Below are 19,045 nucleotides of genomic sequence, written 5' to 3' on the forward strand. Positions count from 1 at the left end.
AAAACACTAGATTTCCCCAATAGAAAAAAATGCATAAATAAAATGTGGTACATTTATACAATTGAGGATTACTTATCTGGTTAAAAAAAAACTACAATATTATGAAATGTACAAATAGAAGTAGAAAAGATCATCCTGAGTGAGTTAACCCAGACCCAGAGAGACACACATGGTGTACTCATAAGTGGATAATCAAACTGCAATCCACAGACCCAGAGAGTTTAGGTAAAGAGGAGGGGTCTTGTGTGGGTGCATGGATCTCCCTGGGAAGGGAAAATTGAATAGACTTTTTCCAGGTGGACTTGGGGTGGTTGGGGGTGAAAGCAGGAGGGATTTGGTGAAGGGAATGGGATGGAGGGAGAGACTGTGGAGAGAGGTGGCAGGAATTGGGTGGGCTTTTAAGAGGCAGTGTGGGAACTTAATGTAGTAGAAACCTCCTGGAATCTATTTGGGTGATTCTAGTGAGGAACAGGAGATAAGAAATATCAACCAGAAGTATCTTGTAACCAGGTAAGGATTACGGTGGCAGAACTGAGTTGCATTTAATCGAGTTACTGGCTGAGGGACTCCGGGTGGAGATCACCCAAACAACCCAGGCTGATGTTGGGACAGAGGGTTGCTCTCTGTAAACTGTGAGCAGGGGCCCACTGCCAAGGATAATAACATCTATATATCTCACTGAATGTGGAGAGTTCAAGTTGGTGCCTTCATGGAGCCTTCACCTGTAATAGAAGTTTTGCTTTCCTTATAAACACCATTATGTAAATATGTTTTTGTTTTAAGCCCAAGTGTGGAATATTAGTTTGGGCTCTAATTTGTCCACAGCTGATAATTTTCTCATGTGGGGAGTGGTCTTTGCCAGCCCAAGTTAGTTGAATTCTGAGGACTCTAAGGGGTATAAAAAAGAAAGCATAAAGGGAGAAGGTGGCAATTTGGAGGAGAGTGCTGGAGGACTGCCTGCTGCATTTGCTGACAGCTGAGGTTGGCATTACCCCAAAAAGAATCCAAGGACACTACTCAGCAGAAGAAGTAAAGAGGCCCATGTCCCCTGTTTTCCTCCTTCTTACCTTCTTTCTCCCCTGCCAAGGGTTGGGAGTTGGAAGAGAGGTAAAGATGTTTAAGGACCCTAAATAAAGTAAGCTTGTGAAAAATCTAAGTGTACATTCACCCCTGTGTTCTAGTCTCTTTGGGGGAGGAAGGTACTTTGCAGGCTAAGGAGAGAGAGACCTGGACACGAAACTAGACATAAAACCTTAGACCAACAATCTTGTTCTGCCTCCAAAATGTGCTGGGACAATGATGGCCAACATGTGTGTTTTGATCTGAGGCCCATGCCACAAGAGGGAGCCCAAGCCTGACACAGCTTGAATGGCCAGGATAGCCTTGAGACCTATGGTAGAACCAAAAAGGACTAGCAAAGCAAGCAAACCAAATCAGTTAAATGATTCCTAATGTTATTCTACACTCTGTCCAGTTATCATCAGAGAGGCTTCCTCTGGCAGCAGATAGGAGCGGCTGCATAGACCAACAGCTAGATGTTATGCAGAGAGAGAGAGAGAGAGAGAGAGAGAGAGAGAGAGAGAGAGAGGGAGGGAGGGAGGGAGGGAGGGGGAGAGAGAGAGAGAGAGAGAGAGTCTAAATCGGAAGTCCCTATCAGGTCCCTTTCCTTGAAGTTCAGGGAGCCCAATGAATGCGGAGGATGAAACATTGTAGAACTCAGAGTGGATGGAGGATAATAAGAGAACATCGGCCTAAGCAGGGCTCAAATGGGGTCATAGAGATTGAAATGATAAACACAGAGCCTATATGGGTCAGTACCAGATCCTCTACGTATACATTATAGCTGTTAGGTTGCTGTTTTTGTGGGACTTTTACCTGTGGGAGTGGGTATGTGTCTGACTCTTTTGCCTACATTTGGGACTACTTTCCTCCTACTGGGTTCTCTTGTCCAACCTTGATAGGAGGCCTTTTGGCATGTCTTATTGTATCTTGTTTTGTTGTTGTCTCTTAGAATCTTGTTTCTGAAGGGAAACTTGAGAGTGGAGTAGATCTGATGGAGTGAGGAGGTGGGGTAGAGCTGGGAGGAATATAGGGAAAAGAAACTGTGGTCATGTTATGATGAATAAGAATCTAATTTTAATTTTAAAAATGAACAGCAATATTATGATTGCCTTGGATGTCATTCAAAAGAAAAGAGAGTTATTAGCATCATGGAAAAAAATTACCTTCATGGAAAGGTTTTGAGTAGTCAAAAGGAAATTTAATATTGTTGATTCCTAGCTGCATAATATCATCAAATATTTGTAGTCTATTGCTATATTATTTAAAATTTTTTATAAAAATGTTAATTTTTAATTCTGAATAAAATGAATATAGTATATTATTATAAATGGTATAACATTATAAATGTTAAGTTTTAATATGAGTGAAAATGAATATATTGTATAAAAATCCATTTTTTGATCAAAGAAAAACGTTTTGAGAAAAAGGATAGAGAGATGAGAGAAATGTTGAAATGTTAAATATAATAAATCATTTTTCCAGAGAGAAAGAGAGAGGGGGGGAGAGAGAGAAACAGATAGGCACATAGAAAGAGAGGGAGGGAGACAGAGACAAAGAGAGAGTCAGAGATACACGGAGACAGACTTAGAGACAAAGAGATACAGACACAAAGACAAGGTAATAGATTATAATGTCACATTATACCGAATGACTACTGGGTCAAGGCAGAAATAAAGAAAGAAATTAGACTTCCTAGAATTCAATGAAAATGAATGCATAACAAAGTACCTTTATAAAGAAATAGGAGCGATCTCATACTAGGAACGTAACAGCACACCTGAAAGCTCTAGAACAAAATAAAGGAAACACATCCAAGAGGAGTAAATTTCAGGAAATAATCAAACTGAGGGATGAAATAAAAATAAAGAGAACAATACAAAACAAATCAGTGAAACAAAAAGTTGGTTCTTTGAGAAAATCAACATGATAGACAAACCTTTATACAAACTAACTAAAAGGTACAGAAAGAATTCCAGATTAACCAAATCAGAAACAAAAAGGAGAACATAACAACAGACGGACACTGAGAAAATACAAAGAATTATCAGGTCATACTTCAAAAATCTGTATTCCAGAAAATTGGAAAATTTAAAAGAAATGAAAAATTTTCTTGATAGATATCACTTACCAATGTTAAATCAAGATCAGATAAATAATTAAAACAGAACTATAACCTCTGTGGAAATTAAAAATCTCCTAACTGGGGCTGGAAGAATGACACTACTGTTAAGACACAACTGTTGGTCTTCCAGAGGACCTGGGTTCAATTCCCAGCACACACATGAGAGTTTATAACTGTTTGTAACTCCAGTTCCAGGGGAACCAACACCTTGTACATACATACATGCAGGCAAAACATCAATGCTCATAAAAAAGAATATTTTGTAGGCTCCAATTTTTCCAATCCTACTTTATTTGAGGTTCTTTAAATGCTTATACCTCCCTTCCAAGCCACCTACCCTAGATAGGAGAGAAAGGAAGTTTATGGGAACAGGAGAAGTAGACCTTGTTGGATTCAGTTTCTGGAAATGAGTCCCCTGGCATAGTCAGCAGGATTTCAGCAGACCAGCAATTCCACCAAAGTTGCTGCCGGAACCTGGAGCAACTGGAACCTGGAGCCTCTGCTGGAGCCCAAAGCCTCAAAACCTTAGCTGGAGCAGTTCTCTCTAGGAGTGTCTCAAAGTGGAGCGATGAACAACCAAACAATACCAAGATCCCAAAAAACCAGATATATATATACTCTCAGAATTTGTACTAGGATGTGTTTCAGCTTTCAAACACCAAGCCCCCATATGAGGTGGTTCTACCTCCAAGTGGATAAAAATCACCTGCTCTGTCACAAGTCTGTTCCCCATCCCACACTGTGGATCAAAACAAAAACATGTTTACATCCATTACATATCCCACACTTGGGATCAAAACAAAAACATGTTTATATCCACTACAGTATTTATAAATGTCTCCCAACCACCACCATTACCACCACCACCACCACCAACAACAACAACAAAAAGCCCAGGACCAGAAGGTTTTAGTGCAGAATTCGACCAGACTTTAAAGAAGAGCTAATACTAATACTCCTCAAATTATTTCACAGAATAGAAACAGAAGGTACATTGCCAAACTCATTCTATGAGGCCACAGTCACACTGATACCTAAACCACACAAAGACACAACAAAGAGAATTTCAGACCAATCTTCCTTATGATGACTGATGAAAAAAACTCAGTAAAATACAGACTCCAATGACTTACTGAAAAAAGGTCATCCACAATGATTAAGTAGGCTTCATCCCCAGAGATTCAAGGGTAGCTCAACATATGAAAATCTGTCAAAATAATACACCATATAGACAAATTGAAAGAAGAAAAGAACCCATGGTCATCTCACTACATGCCCAAAGAAAGCATTTGACAAAATCCAACACCCCTACATGATAAAAGTCTTGGAGAGATCAGGGATACAAGAGACATGCCTCAACATAATAAAGTCCGTTTACAGTAAGCCCATAGCTAACATCAACTTAAATGGAATGAAACTGAAAGCAAATTCACAAAAATCAGGAAGAACACAAAGCTTTCCCCTTTTTCCATATTTATTCAATATAGTACTTGCAGATCTATCTAGAGGAGTAAGATAAAATTACATGGGGATAAAATTAGAAAGGAAGAAGTGAAAATATCATTATTTGTATATATGATATGATAGTATATGTAAGTGACACCAAAAATTCTACTAGGGAACTCCTACAGCTCATTAACACTTCCAATGAAGTGGCTGGTACAAAATGAACTCAAAAAATCAATATCCCTACTGTATATAAACAATACTTGGGCTGAGAAAAAATCAGAGAAACAACACCTTTCACAATGCACACAAATACTATTAAATATCTTGCTGTGACTCTAACCAAGAAAGCAAAAGACCTGTATGAAAAACTTCAAGTTTTTTAAAAAAGAAAACTGCAGAAGATATCAAAAGATGGAAAGATCTCCTGAGATCATGGGTCAGTGAGATTAACACAGTAAAAATGTCCATCTTATCAAAAGCAATCTAGGTATTCAATGAAATCTCCATCCAAATTCCAACACAATTCTCTACTGACCTTGAAAGAACAATACTCAACTTAATATGAAAAAGCAAAAAACATAGCTAAAGCAATCCTATACAGTAAAGGAACTTCCAGAGGTGTCACAATCCCTGATATCAAGCTGCTGGTATTTGACAAATACAGCATGATATTTGGCATAAAAGCAAACATGTTGATCAATGGAATCAGACCCAGATGTAAATCCTCATACCTATGGACACCTGATTTTTTTTTATAAAGAAGCCCTAATTATACAATGGATTAAAGAAAACCTCTTCAACATCTGGATATCTGAATGTAGAAGAATGCAAATAGATCCATATCTGTCACCTTGCACAAAACTCCAATGTAGTTGGTCTTTTTCTACTTTGTGGGTTCTTCTTTCTTCCACCTTCTGCACCCCTTTTCTTCCACCCTTCAAGCCCCTAGCACTAGATAAGAAGGAAAAAAGAAAAGGAAAGGAGAGATATCCCTTAATGAAGTCAGGGGTCAGAAAGTGGGTGATATTATACTACTTCCAGCTGATTAGGAGCATCAAATAAATTGGGTTGAGTTTATTCTTCCCTGTCAGGATATCTAATTTCTTCTTGTTGTTTCTTCATTGAGCATGACTACTAACAAACTGCAAAGAACAACAAACCAACAATCTACCTCGCTTCTTGAGGCCCTAGAATTTTGATACCATGTAAAATGTCCCCAGCATTTCAAAGGTCACACAATTGCAGAAACTATCTTCACCTGCCAAAATCAATCTCCTGCTAGAGCACAAGGGCAAATTATAGTCAGCTGCTGCAAACCAGCCCCATATCCCCACACCTGGGATTAAAACAGAACCATAATCTTATATTTCTGTGTTTTTAAAAATTTGTTGTCACATTTCATCTATCTATCTACCTATTTATAATATATTCATTTTACATCCCAATTGTAGTACCCTCCCTTGGCTCTTCCCAGTCCAACTTGCCCCCCCTTCCCTCTCCTCCCCTCCCTAGTCCTCAGAAAGGTGGAGCCCTCCTCCCCTATCATCTGACCCCAGCCTATCAAGTCTCATCAGGACTGCCTACATCCTTTTCCTCTGTGGTTTGGTAAGGCTGCCCCCACAAGTGAGAAGTAATCAACAAGCAGGCAACAGAGTCCTTGTCAGAGAAATGTCCTGCTCCTCATATTAGGGGACCTACATGGAGACTGAGTGGCCTATTGACTATATCTGAGCCTTGAGTCTAGGTCCTCTCCATGGATGGTACTCAGTTGGTGCATCAGTCTCTGCAGGGCCCCTGGGCCCAGATTTGTTGGTTCTGTTGACCTCTTTGGGGACCTCCTGTCCCCTCCAGGTCCTTTTATCCTCCCACTCTTCCATCAGAATCCCTGCACTCTGCCCAAAGTTTGGCTGTGAATCTTAGCTTCTGCTTCCATCTCCTGCTGGAAGACATCTATGGTAGGCACCCGCCCTATTCCCTCTTCAAATGCTTCTGTTGTCTATTGTATTTACCCTTCTGAATGAGAATAAAGCATTCTCCCTAGGGTCCCCCTGTTATTTAGCTTCTTTAGGTCTGTGGCTTGTAGTGTGGTTATCCTGTATTATGTGGTTAATATCCACTTATAAGGTCGTATATACCATGTGTGTCTTTTTGGGTGTGGGTTACCCCAGTCAGGATGATCTTTTCAAGTTCCATCTATTTGCCTAAAAATTTCATGATTTCCTTGTTTTTAGTAGCTGATTAGTATTCCATTATATAAATGCACCACAATTTCTTCATACATTCTTCAGTTGAGAGACATCTAGGTTTTTCCAGATTCTGGCTATTATGAAGAAAGCTGATATGGACATAGATGAGCAACTGTCCTTGTTTTATGGTGGAGCAATTTTTGGGTATATGCCCAGGAATGGTATAGATGGGTCTTGAGGTAGAACTAATCACCATTTTCTGAGAAAGTGCCAGATTGTTTTCCAAAATGGCTGTACAAGTTTGCACTCCCACCAGCAATGGAGGAGTGTTCCTCTTTCTCCATATCCTTGCCAGCATATGCTGTCACTTGAGTTTTTTATCTTAGCCATTCTGATAGGTAGAAGATAGAATCTCAAGGTTTCGATTTGAATTTCCCAATGACTAAAGATGTTGAGTATTTCTTGAAGTGTTTCTCAGCCATTTGATATTCCTCTGTTGAGAAGTCTCTAATTAGCTCTGTACCTCATCTTTAATTTAATTATTTGCTTTAGTGGTTTTAGTTTCTTTTTTTTTTATTTTGGATACTAGCCTTTGTAGGGTTGGTGAAGATCTTTTCCCAGTTGACAGGCTGTCATTTTGTTCTGTTGACAGTGTCTTCTGCCTCACAGAAGTTTTTCAGTTTCATGAGGTCCCATTTATTAATTGTTATCTTAGAGCCTGGGCTGTTGGTGTTCTGTTCAGGAAGTTGTCTCCTGTGTCACTGAGTTCAAGGCTCTTCCTTATTTTTTCTTCTAACAGATAGACTAAAGTCTATCTAGTTTTATGTTGAGATCTTTAATCCATTTGGGCTTTAGTTTTATGCAAGGTGATAAATATGGATTTATTTGCTTTTTTCTACATATAACTATCCAGTTTGACCAGCACCATTTGTTAAATATGCTCTCTCTTCTCCATTGTATGGTTCTGTTTCTATGCCAGTACCATGTGGTTCTTTTCTGCATTTCATTTTTATTAAATATATATTTTTAAATTTTTTACATATACATTTATATTATTACACATACATACAATAAACTACCTATAGCAAGAAGAACCATGACACAATCAGGAATTACATAAATGTTACATTCTTAGTGTTTTGGCTATTTGCATTTGGCAGCCTTGAAGAAAAAATCTTTCCTATCTTGGTGTATCTAAAATTCTGAATGTAAATCAATATCTATCATATCTTGTCATTATCAACTTAAAATATATATCCAGACCTAAAAACATCTTAAGTAAGTAATTCTTCATCTATGCCCTATCAAAAAGACCAATAAATTCATTGGTTCACCAGAGTGAATTTTGGTTTACTTTTGCCTCATTTTGTTGTTGGGATCCTAGAAGAAGGAGAAGATATTGTTTATTTACCCCTCTGGGTAGGGATTTTAGCAAAAACATAAAATTGGGGATGAACAGTTGTGGGCAGATTGGGAAATAATTGGAGAAGAGGGAATGGGCAATGGACTTGATCAAAGTATATCATTTGCACATAAGGATAAGTGTATGTTTCAAAACTAAGAGATGAAAAAATTGTATTTAATTTTCTAAAGCTGAAGAACTGAATGAAAATGTATGCATAGGTAAAATGTGGGGAATTTGGAAGAATTATAAATACTGCAACATTGTACTTTCTATGTTTTCAATGTTTTTAAAGGAAATAGGTTTATTTTGGCTCACAGTTAACAGTTACAGCCCATCGTGATGGGGAAGTCATAGGGACAAGCACTTGGAGTAGCTAGTCACACACACTGCATTCATATCAAGAAACAGAGAAAGATGAGCACTCAAGCTTGGCAAATTTTTAAACCCTTCACAAATATTTAATTTTAAAAATTTATACCTTGAGTAGTGACTATTGGATTGTCTTAAGCAGAGTGAGGGTGCTGCAGGGTGAAATATAAAAATGTTATAAGCAGCAGCATAGGTAATAGATCCTAAAAAGTTTCTGACAGTAAAGGGAGTATGTTGGAAGTCACTCAAAAGCTCCTCAAAATACTATCAAATAAATAAAGGAGACGTTTTCATAGATGTAAATAAACCTAACCAAATTAGCTTCTGAGTTACATAGAAAGCAAAAAAATATAAAATAAACACAAAGAAAAAACTCAGAACTATACCAACAAGGAAAGAAAATCCTGTCTGAAGTGACATTCATAGATCTGATCCTAATGCATCTCTCAAAGGACATTCTTATTAACATCTAGCCCACAAAAGGCAATTACTTCATATAAGAATAACAAGTACAAAATGCAACATGGAAACACAAGAATTATCAATCTGTAAACCATATGGCTTCTCAAAAGGTTCATAATTCTTCAATAACTTAATCAAAAGATGTGGTAATAGATGAGATAACATAAAATAATTTAAACCTATTACTTCAAAAATTATTGTAAAAGTATATTTTATTCTCCTGATGCAACTGTCATCTCCAAGGCTTACTGACTCCATCTTCTAACCTAGGCCTAGTCTTGTAAGCTTCTAGCCTCCATTGCAATCTAATCTAGGCCTAGAATGTTTTCAACCTCTGAGACTAACTGCTGAATAAACTCATCCTTTCTTATTCTCTCTGAACTCTGGCTGGCTGGTTCAACTCAGCTGTTCTGGAGCAAACTCCTTTCTAAGCTGACTGACTCAAACTGGTTTCTCTTACTTCTGACTGAATTGCTCTGCTTGGCTTCCTAACAACATTAGTGGTCTGTTCTAACCTTCTGTCTTCTTCTCTGATGTGTGTGTCTTTAACTTGTTCTCTCTACAACCTGCCTCTGCAAGACTCTCCAGTTAAAACTGCTTCTTCACTCTCTTTCTTAAGTAGCCTCTCTTTCTTCTCTGTTCTCCTGAGAGTTGGGCATATCCTATTCTGTCAAATCTTTCTCTGATTCATAATTTTGTCTGACTCGCAATTAGACATAGCTTTCAAATATGGGTGCTTCCTTCTACTAACTAATTTTACCTTAATTGTTTGGGAGTAATCATATGTACTATGGTCATGTCTGCATTCCAGCCATCTTACATAGACCTAGAAGATCTTTGAATGTGATATGAGTAGCCATGTTGCTGGATTAAAATTCTTCTACAGGTGAATGAGAATTCAAATAAGTAAATGAATGAAGGAAAGAAGTCAATTTTTACAGAAGATATTCAACTGAGAGTCTGAAAAATAAACTAGAATTGTAAATAAAAAGCAATTAATGTATTCAAAATCCATCCCAAATAGAACAGACCACATAGAAGAACCAGGAATTAATGATTGAGTTGACAAATTCCTGCATTCAGAAGGCAAAAGAAGTAATCATGACCACCATGTTCATGATGACTGTCATTCTCACTGTTCTGTTGCTGAGAAGACACACCATGACTGTGCCAACTCTTATAAAGGGAGACATTTAATTGGGGTTGGCTTACAGTTTCAGAGGCTTAGTCCATTATCACCACAGAATGAAACATTGGTAGCATGCCAGCAGACATGGTGCTAGAGAAGGAGCAAACAGTTCTATATCTGAATATGCAAGCAGCAGTAAGAGAGAGACACTGGGCTTGACTTGAACTTCTGAAACATCAAACCCCAACCCCAATGACATACTTCCTCCAACAAGGCCACACATAATCCTCAAGTAGTGTTACTTCCTGATGACTAAAAATTCAAATAGATGAGCCTATAGGAATCATTTTTATTTAAACAACTACACTCCACTCCCTGGCCCCAGTAGCCTTGTAGCCACATCACAATGAAAGAAATGCATTCAGTCCAGATTCAAAAGATGCCATAATCTGCTACCATCTCACTACTTCTTAAAAGTCCAAAGATCAAAGTCTCTTTAGAGACTTAAGGCAGTCTCTTAACTGTAACCCCTGTAAAATCAAAATCAAAATACGCACTCCAACAAGACTATGTCCTAATCCTTTCAAATAATGTCATTCCCTATGAGTCATTTTTATACAAACCATCACAATAACTTGGATACAATTAAAAGACTGTAAATACAAATCGGAGGTTATATCATTGGAAATGAAGATACAGACTGAAACATAAAAATCTATTCAACAAATATATTAGCAGAAAAACTCCAAATCTAGGGGATGAAATATAAATACAAGTGCAAGAGATATTTTAAAATGAAAATAACAAGGCCATAAAGAACCTATTCATGTAATAGTATACATAAAACACAGAGTATAGAACAAAGACATACTATTGAAAGTGGGCAGATAGAATTGCCAAATTATAAAAGAAAACTGAATAAAATTATACCAGATATATTAGCAGAAATCCTAAAGGACAGAATATCATATGTAGTTCAAGACTTGGAAAAATAACCTGTAGACCAGGATTAGTAAATCGACCAAAATTATCTTTTGAAATCAGAGGAGAAATAAATCAATCCAGGATAATGCAATCTAAGACCACTATGCTAGGTGTCTTAGTTCGGTTTACTATTGGTGTGATAAAATACCACACCAAAAAGCAGGCAACAAAGTCCATGATTTATTTATTTATTTATTTGTTTGTTTGTTTGTTTGTTTGTTTATTTTACATCCTGGTTGTACCCTCACCCTCCTCACCTCCAAGTTCCACCTTCCTTCCATTTCCCCCATTTTCCTCCTATTCTTCAGAAAAGGAGAGCCCTCACTTGCGATACACCTGAACTCTTCAAGTCATATAAGGACTAAGCTTGTCCTATTACCTTTGACCTGGTCCCTGCTCCCCTTACTAGAGGACCCACATGAAGCCTGAGCTGCCCATTAGTGACATCTTTGTATTGGGTCTAAGTCCAGTTGAAGAGGGCAAACTCATTCCTGATGTGACTTGATGAGCTGGGTAGGGTGGGTTCCCCTTTTCTGAGGAATAGGGGACAGGAATGAGGAGGGAAGGTGGGACTGGGAGGAGAAGAGGGTGGAATCTATGACTGGGATATAAAGTGAATAAATAATTAATTAATTTAAAAACTTCTACTTCTTAGTACATTGCTAAAAGAAGTCAGGTGGAAACTCAAAAGAGGCAAGAACCTTGAGGCAGGGGCTGATGCAGAGGTGATGGAGGGGTGCTGCTTAGTGGCCTGCTCCTCAGGGATTACTCAGCCTACTTTCTTATAGAATCCATGACGACCTGCCCAGGGGTGGCCCCATCTACAATAGACTGGGCCCTCCCACATTTATTACTAAGAAAATGCCCTGCAGGCTTCCGTATACCAGATCTTATAGAGGTAGTTTCTCAATTGAGCCTCCTTTTTCTCCAGTGACTCTGGCTTGTCTTAAGTTGTCTGGGTAACTTCACTCATGTGCAGAATACATAAAAGAAATAAAAACAGTAAGAGAAGCCTATTCAAGTAAAAGGGTATAGAAAAAAAATCTTACTGGTATCATAGATAAATAAAGGATACTTACAGAAGAGTTAAACATTATTAGCTCCATAAACGAAGCAAGAGAAAAAGAATAAATTTGTTTATAAATTTTGTTAATGACATGTTAATAGACATAGCCTTAAATCTGCAACTAATAGATACAGACTAGGGTACTGAATGTTGTGGGTATATGCCAAGAAGTGCTATAGCTGGGCCATATCGTAAATTCTGCTCTAGAGATAGTTGATCAGCCATGTTCATTGATGCTCCTATTGCAATTGATAGCAAGTAGAAACAAGCAAAATGCCCTTCAACCGATGAAAGGATAATGAAAAGGAGGTGCCCACAAACTGAAATATTAATCTCCAAAGAAAAATAAAATCATGAAATTTTAGGTAAATGAACGAGACTAAACAATATTAAATTGAGTGAAGTTACCCAGACTCAGAAAGACAAATGCTGCATGTTCTGTCTTATTTGTGGATCTGAGTTCTGAATCTCTAGATGTGAAAATATATTCTGAAGCAACTGTAGAGATCATGGAAATAAGAAGGGATCATTGTGCAGGTAGCTGTACAGAATGTGTTACTAGAACCCAGGTATTATAAAGAGGAAACTGGGCTGTGGTATTATTAATTGCAGAGGAGATAAGGAAAATACAAGGGAACAGGCAGGAAGGAGAAATAATACTACTAAGAATGCCTTTATAAGCCATGCAGAAACATTTTATAAGCCCAGTTGAAAACACATTGTTATTAATACACACACAAACACAGTGGCTCCCCTAAGTACTATGAATCCCTGCAACATATTAAACCTTCCTTCAAGTTTTTAGATGGAGTAATACATGGCTCTCCCAAAATAATATGAACTTCTGCTATCCACCCTTGGTTGCCTTCCAGAACTCAGATGTAAGACCCTCTTTCTTTTTTGAAGAAACCAGACACTTTAGCATACAAATTAGAAGAATTGAACTGTTACTGTCCTGGAGCCACCTTCCCTAAGGACTGACTCCCATAATATCTGAAGGTGTTTTACAAGCTGCCACAGGACAGCGGTAATCTGCATATCTACTCATTTGTAAAGCCTAAGACCAAAACAATGATTAATACAGAAAAAATCCCAAATGATGTAATACTGGCACTTTTATCTCAGGGTAACAAGCAGCTGCCTAATTGGATTTAAGGCCTGATTAACTAATTCTCTCAATAGGAGGAAATTCATGCCTAATGTTGTAAACTTGGTCAACTACCCATGAATGGAGAGATTATAGGTCCTACAGGAAAACATACTACTGCCATTTCTTTAAACTGACACAGTCTCTAACTGTATTTTTTAAACTTACCTTATACTCTGAGATAAGTATAACTCTCACTCCTCATTAGACAAGTAGTTTTATGTAATAGATTGCAGACAATTCCAGATATCCATAACTGGTCATAATGCAAAGAACAAGTTTCTGTACAATACCAAACCCCAGTTAACCCATCTGTAATGAAAACCCCATACCTAAGCTTCAGAGAAAATTATAGAAAAGTGGGCATAAATACTATAAGACATAGGATGAGGATGCCTCTTGCTGGATAGTATTACCCAGATATAGCAGGGAAGCTGTACTAAGGAAAGATCAACAATATGGCAGCCTAAACAAGACCTACATAATGACAACATCAGATGACATGCCTGGGGAGAACTGCACAATTTTTAGATGAAGAGCTTCAGAGGAGGTCAGTGCCCACTGGGAGAGGGAGAATTAGTTTCTTCCTGAAAGGAGCTCCCACATAGGTTGTCCAATCGCACCAGTCAGCCATGGACACATGAACATACAAGAAAAGCTAAGTGGGCTTGGGAGTTTGTACGCGCACACACACACACACACACACACACACACACACACACACACACACACACACACACATGCACGTGCTATAATAAAGAAAAGAATGTCATTATTTGGGAGGAATAGAGAACATGGTAAGAGTTGGAATGAAGAAATCGAGGAACAGGAATGATGCAGATGTCGTGGTCAACTATGAATTTCTCAAAATAAATAAATAAATAAATTTAAAAGATACATTGGATTAAAAAGACAAGATCAAACTCCTTGTTCATTGCCAGAAAGTAACCTGATGGACAAAAGCACTGATGTTCTAAAAGAAAAATAAGAAAGTCACACTCTAAACACATGTAATCTAAATCAAACAGAGGTTGCTGTATTAATAGGAGACAAAGCATGTGTCAAGTCAAATTATTCATACGAGATAAAGAGTTTCACTACACATCCAAAAAGACAAAACCCATCAAGAAGAAAAAAATAATTTTTAAGCCAGTGAATTCTGGTGCACCCAATTTCATAAAATCAGTTTTACTAGACATAGAAGGACAAATGTGTCCAGATACAATAAAAGTAATGGAGTGGGTTATGACTTTCTCACATACGCTGGTGCCTCACATTTGAGCATGTCCCCTGGAGGGGGAGACCTGGTGGCACTCAGAGGAAGGATAGCAGGCTACCAAGAAGAGACTTGATACCCTATGAGCATATACAGGGGGAGGAGGTCCCCCTCAGTCACAGTCATAGGGGAGAGGAGTAAGGGGAAAATGGGAGGGAGGATACAAGGGAGGGGATAACCATTGATATGTAACAAGAATAAATTAATAAAAAAGTAATAAAAAAAAGAAAAAAATTAAAAAAAAAAGAAAAAAGTAATGGGCTTCAAAATTTTGCCTTCATCAATGGATCAATCATATAAACAAAAAGTTAATAACTAAAAAGTTAATTAAATTTTAGAGTTAAATGGCACAATAGACCACATGGACATCAAATGTATGTGCAAAATATTCAATCCAATAGCTGTGGAATACATATCTTTTCAATAGCCCATAGAATTTTCTCCAAAATAGATTGTATTTTAGGAATGTTAACTGGAGTTATCACTATGCAGGTCCTGTTTAGGAAAAAAATTAAATAATTTTAATCCCCAATATTATAATATAATAAAACCACAAATTATTTTCATTTCCATTCCTTGTTTCTTGGATATCTGAGTCTTGACTTTTAGATAACAAAATAGTATCTGTCATGTGTCAAATATTGGTTCACAACATGTACAACATATAACACCATTATATTGAGCCAGAAGCATTAGAGTGGAAGGGAAACATGATTATGCCATTAAATATGAATACTGCCATATTCCTACACTCTTTTTGTAAAGTGAGTTTGTTATTTAAAAACAATGTGGTTCTAATACAATAAGAGTAGCAAAAGCCAGGTGTGCTGGCACATGCCTTTAATCTCAGCACTCAGGAGGCAGAGGCAGGTGGGTTGCTGAGAGTTCAAGGCCAGCCTGGTCTACAAAAAAGAAGAAAAAAAGAGTATCATGATAAGTAGTTGCTACATGTCACCCACTAGGTGCAACAAACATAATTACACTAATAGAATGAGCTACCATATTTTATATAAAAGAAAAGTAGAGAAGAACTATGTAAAGCAAATCATGGCATAGGGCTGGAGATTTGATATAATTTTAGGTAGGATTATGAAGGCATTCTGCTGCACTTCATAGTTGAAATCAAACTGTTCTGGGGAGTTAATGTTCAAATATTAAATAATAAGAGAATCTCCATGTCAAGACATACACATCATGTACCAGAAAATATGTTAAGGTCAAGAAATGAAAGAATTAAGATGATGATAATTCAGTGCCATATCTTTTTTTAATTTATTTTTTTATTAATTTATTCTTGTTACATCTCAATGGTTATCCCCTCCCTTGTATCCTCCCATTCCTCCCTCCCTCCCATTTTCCCCTTACTCCCCTCTCCTATGACTGTGACTGAGGGGGACCTCCTCCCCCTGTATATGCTCATAGGGTATCAAGTCTCTTCTTGGTAGCCTACTATCCTTCCTCTGAGTGACACCAGGCCTCCCCATCCAGGGGACATGGTCAAATGTGAGGCACCAGAGTACATATGAAAGTCATACCCCACTCTCCACTGAACTGTGGAGAATGTCCTGTCCATTGGCTAGATCTGGGTAGGGGTTTGAAGTTTACAGCCTGTATTGTCCTTGGCTGGTGCCATAGTTTGAGCGGGACCCCTGGGCCCAAATCTGCCTATCATAATGTTCTTCTTGTAGGTTTCTAGGACCCTCTGGATCCTTCTAATTTGCTGTTCTCCCATGCTTCTCTCATCTAGAATCCCAATAGGATGTCCTCCCCTCTGTCCCAATTTCCTGCTAAGTAGAAACTTTCATGAGACATGCCCCTTGGGCTAGTATTCACTACCATATCTTAAGATTCATCTCTCTGTGCAATGGCCAAATAGTATTAATGGGGATATAGGAGAAATTACCACCAATGTACCTTCTGAGTTCTTCTCTTTCCTATAATTCCACCAGGATTGTAGTAGCATTTTAGGTTTACATTTTCTTATATATATATAGATAAAATAGAATCTTCTTGGAAGTGCCTAATAATACTCACACTTTCATAGACCAGAAAGCCAATGTGATCATTCTATTAGCTGTAAAAATATCTCTGTTCTAATTATGCAGTTTTAAAATAGTGGCAGAACCACAGTATAATTTTAGAAACCAATTTGCCTATTGTGATAAGGAAAACAACTAAAACGTCATCCCAGTATGACTGGTTGGATACAGTAATATTTTTGTCATAGAATTAGTGCCAGTTCCAACACAGAGTCCTGTATTCTCCAAAATTCCTAATTAGCTTCACCATCATATGATACTGTTATCCTGTTCTGTATCTGTAGGTGTGCTGGGAGAGTGATGCAAGAAAGATTAACAGATTATATTTTTTGGCTATATGCTTGAGCCTTTCTACAGCATAACTGATTTCTAATTCATTCACAGAAATCTGGATCTATAAACTGTCTCAGCTATTAGTGTGGACAGAAGGGCCTTTCCTTGTTTTTATGATGTAGGCAAGATTTTATTCATTTGACCTTAATCCTTTCTTCTTATACAAACAAGTATAATTTAGTAGGTTCCTAATAAATTTCATTTATATCATACCATGGAAAGTTAGTTGCTATTATGCCTATGCATAAGCCAGCCTTTTCACTTCTTCCTTTCACTTTGTTGTCCATTAACAGGAACATGTTTAGCTTGTTTTTATATTTGAGTGTTACCATTTGGTACTTAACACCTTCGTGTGATATCTAATTACTATATATGAATTCAGTTCTCTCACTTTAGTGTCTTTTGTTCTCACTGTCAAGTTTGGGCTGCAAAAAAACACCATAGATCATTTCAAGGGTTCTGCACAATCCTGTACAAATTCATTTCTCAATTTATTTCTTTTACCTTGGTGAAATGTCAACTTTCTGGGACCTTCCAATTTTCATACATCTCAGGTGACAGATTCATTATATTATTTAAATCAATCTAAGCTTTAAGGACATTTTCTCTTCATTAAAGGAAAGCATTGGAAATAGTCTAAGAGCCACATAGAGGCGATGACTGGAGAAAAACAATATCTTCTGGACATGACAGAATATTGTAATCATTACTTTATAGCAATTGTGGTTACCTGCATTAAGTCAAGTAAGTCACACTCTAGCATGGAGTGAAGAGAAGATCTGAAGTCCCCATTCCTACTGGAAGACAATTACTGGCTTGTGGGAAAGGGCGGAATAGTTTTCGTTAAAGGTGTGGCTTCTAGTAGGTCAGACCAGCTCTAATGGATGATCCCACACTGATGAGCTCAAATTGGACTCTGTTGGCTATACGAAAAAAAAAAAAAAAGAGCACAAAGTTGGTAGGTAGGAGGTGTACATGAGAGAAGTTAGGGGCAGGAATAGGAGTGAATATGCTGAAAATACACTGTATAACATAAAAGAACTAGTGAAAATATATATATGTAAAATCAAAGCATTTCTTGCCTTCCCATTGAATGACTGTTGGATTTTTTTGGTTCTATGTCTTAGTCTTTTTCATGAACAGATTATAGAATACTACAGACTAATTGATAACAAATAAAAAATGAACTTTTTGCCAGCATCATAATTTGAGAAACCAAATATCAAGATGTTAGCATGTAACATTTTATAAGAGTACCTAACCTCCATCATAATGAGTATCCCTCATTGCCCAATAACCTTATATGTCTTCCACTGTTAACACTATCAAATTGATAACTAAGTTTGGGACAAGACACATAAATCACAGAAGCCTATTTCAGATAAACAATTTACAAAACTATTAGAGCACCATATAAATCCTTAAGCTACAATAGAAAACAAACTATTATTTAAATAAGACAACATATTAATTCATTAAGCACAATTTAATTTCATGTTCCTTTCACTAGGGTCATACATTCTCATACATGTTCTATGGACTTTGTCCTGCTGTTCATGAAAAACTCAGGAAGAAAGCTGGAAAGCAAAAGATGGCCCTGGTATATATACATTGAATAAATTTAGTCATATAGCTGATGTAAGAAAGTTTGTATTGAATTTTACTGAACTAGGTTGAAAAGAACAAATAATTTGAACCAATAAATGTACAACTTTATGATTTGTAATTATCTCAGACTTCCCCAGAGGGATATGCCCGGGATTGAATGGCTCCTAAAATTTGGCAATATCCAATAAATTATACACTCTATAATTCTGTAGCCTGGAGTTTCTGAAACAATGCTGCTGCTTAGAATTCTGCTAATTATTTTCATCTGCCAAGTAAATGATTTTCATTTTTTAACCTTCATCAGAGTATACAGGATGAGCTCAAATAGGCAAGCTTTGTCAACTTATGACTGGACAAATAGTGAACAGTTACCCCAAAGGAGGCTAAACAGTTTATACCAATTTTTGA

This window comes from Acomys russatus, chromosome X (genome assembly GCF_903995435.1).
Source record: "Acomys russatus chromosome X, mAcoRus1.1, whole genome shotgun sequence".
Classification (NCBI taxonomy): Eukaryota; Metazoa; Chordata; class Mammalia; order Rodentia; family Muridae; genus Acomys; species Acomys russatus.